This window comes from Parasteatoda tepidariorum, chromosome 6 (genome assembly GCF_043381705.1).
Source record: "Parasteatoda tepidariorum isolate YZ-2023 chromosome 6, CAS_Ptep_4.0, whole genome shotgun sequence".
In the NCBI taxonomy this organism is placed as follows: domain Eukaryota; kingdom Metazoa; phylum Arthropoda; class Arachnida; order Araneae; family Theridiidae; genus Parasteatoda; species Parasteatoda tepidariorum.
Window position 1 is genome coordinate 313,001 of NC_092209.1, and position 2,263 is coordinate 315,263.

Genomic DNA, 2,263 nt, shown 5'->3' on the forward strand with positions numbered 1-2,263 from the left:
CGGCGCCAATCGATTCCTCGTGGCCAAAACCCCCAGACTCCCAAGTTTACCGGAGTTTATTAATTCTGGGGCGATTTTCGACTTGGCAACCATTCCTCGCATTATAGTATAAGATCTATCTGTTTACAAAGAAATGTTTTTGTTGTAAAAATCAATAGAATAAACAGCGCATTATTAGTGTGAATTTTCGTATTAGAACTTCTTAAATTGCAATGTCTTTATTGATTTTTATAAACAAAATTGCATTTCTGTTCCTTTAATAAACATAATATAGAATTTATGCGTTGTTTGTTATGCGCTTGTTTCAATTACACGAAGTTAAATGTACTAACAGCTGTTTTAAAATATGTACAAAAATAACTTTGTGTATCACAAAATCATTCAGTGGATGTCCACAAGACGTCATCGCCATCAGAGCTTTGATGTGGATAAGAATAACTTGATTCTTAGCTTTTTCAGTCATAGACGTCTCATTGACATTCACAAGAATAATTCCTGATCTACTGGAAGTCGCGTTACGAACATGTTTTTTGTATATAGTTGATGCACGAACCCTGTAATTTCTGTCTGTATTTTGCATTTTTATGCCCTTAATAGATGTAAGAGTGTAAAAACCAAATTCAAAACTTTTAATTTACTTTAAACATTATTGAAAACTTTTCAGTTATAGTTGACCAAGTGCACGCGATTCTTTTTTCTAATATAAAACTTTATGCAAATCGAATATTTAAGATGATTTATAAAACTACTCTACCAATAAATTAAAAAAAATCATCCCAATTATCAACTCTTTGAAATCAAAATGTGCTTTTCATGTATAAATGTGATATAATTAGTTTTTAATTTTTTTTAAATCGTGAATTCTTTTTTACTTAATAATATGAACATAAAAAGATTTAACTAGTAATATTTGATTTAATGATTTGATACATAAACTGCTAAAAAATTTCAACATTTGATCAGTTTTCTAGACTAAATTGAATAGAACATTTTCATATATAATTGACTTAGCGTGATAAAACTTTTAGAAGTAATCCATTTAAAAATTAAATTACAGATAAAAAATTCCTGATTTTATCTCTAAATATTATTCACAATAAAACTGAATACCACATAAAATATATTAGTATGAAAAATTTTCATTAGTAACATGAACTTTCACAGATTCTTTTTTCTTCTCATTATCATGGATGAATACTTATCTCTGGTGGACGCTTTAGGTCTCAAACACAAGCAATTTAGACTCTGGCAACTCATAGAGCCCTCCCAGCGATTTTTTTATTGCAATCTTTCTGAAGGACAAGAATAAAAAGATCTCTCACATAAACTGGAATTAATAGCCCATCTCTTTCAAATCTATTTTTAAGTTGGCCAATGGCTTTTTCATAACTATCTCCACTTGAAGAAAAACTTTTATGTGCTTAATCAACATAAATCCTGAAATGGTTCTAACAAAATCAAATGAAATTTCATATGAAAATACATGAAAGTATGACAAAAGTTATAAACATAAAGTTGATTATGTACTTAAAAGTTAACTCCTAAGCAGTGATTCCTTGCACCATGGCTTGTGATAATGACGAACAGTTACCTTGATTATCTCAATAGGAATCTTTATTAACTTTTTAAAATTGTCTCCGAAAATCTTACCAGTTTCTGTTGAATTTGAATTTCAGGATAACGTTTGATATATATTGAGTCGGGCGCGTTGCCAGGTTGATCTTGTGATGGACTTGACCGCCGGCGATAAACGCGTAGATTCCATGTTGATTGACGGTTCTGTCGTCGTCGACTTTGAATGAGGCAAGTGCAAAGCAGGCGTCGATGTTGCGGATCCTTCTGTGGAATTCTTCCGATAGGCGGTGTTGTCGTGCAAATAGAAGCGCTAATTCGTTTGGAAATTCGGGCATTGGTAGTTTGATTCTTCCATGTAAGCAGCAGTCGCCAAATGAATCTACGTGTATTTTGTTCTTCACTCTTTCTTCTGGGAAATGCAAAGCGCCATCGTGGATGCAAGCGACGTTAAATGGACCAAGACTTTGATATTCCACGTCGGAAGTTGCAGCATTTTTGTAGGTTGACGCAGGCCGAGATTTCGCAGCTCTACGGAGTCTTTCATTACGGCGGCGTTGTTCCTCTAGGCGAATGTTGCNTATATATATTTGCAATAATAAAAAACTTTCTTGGGAGATGACGTATTCTGTTAAGTATTCAGGGCGTATTGTGAAACCATGGCAAGTCTAAATTTTGATGTTTTATTTTT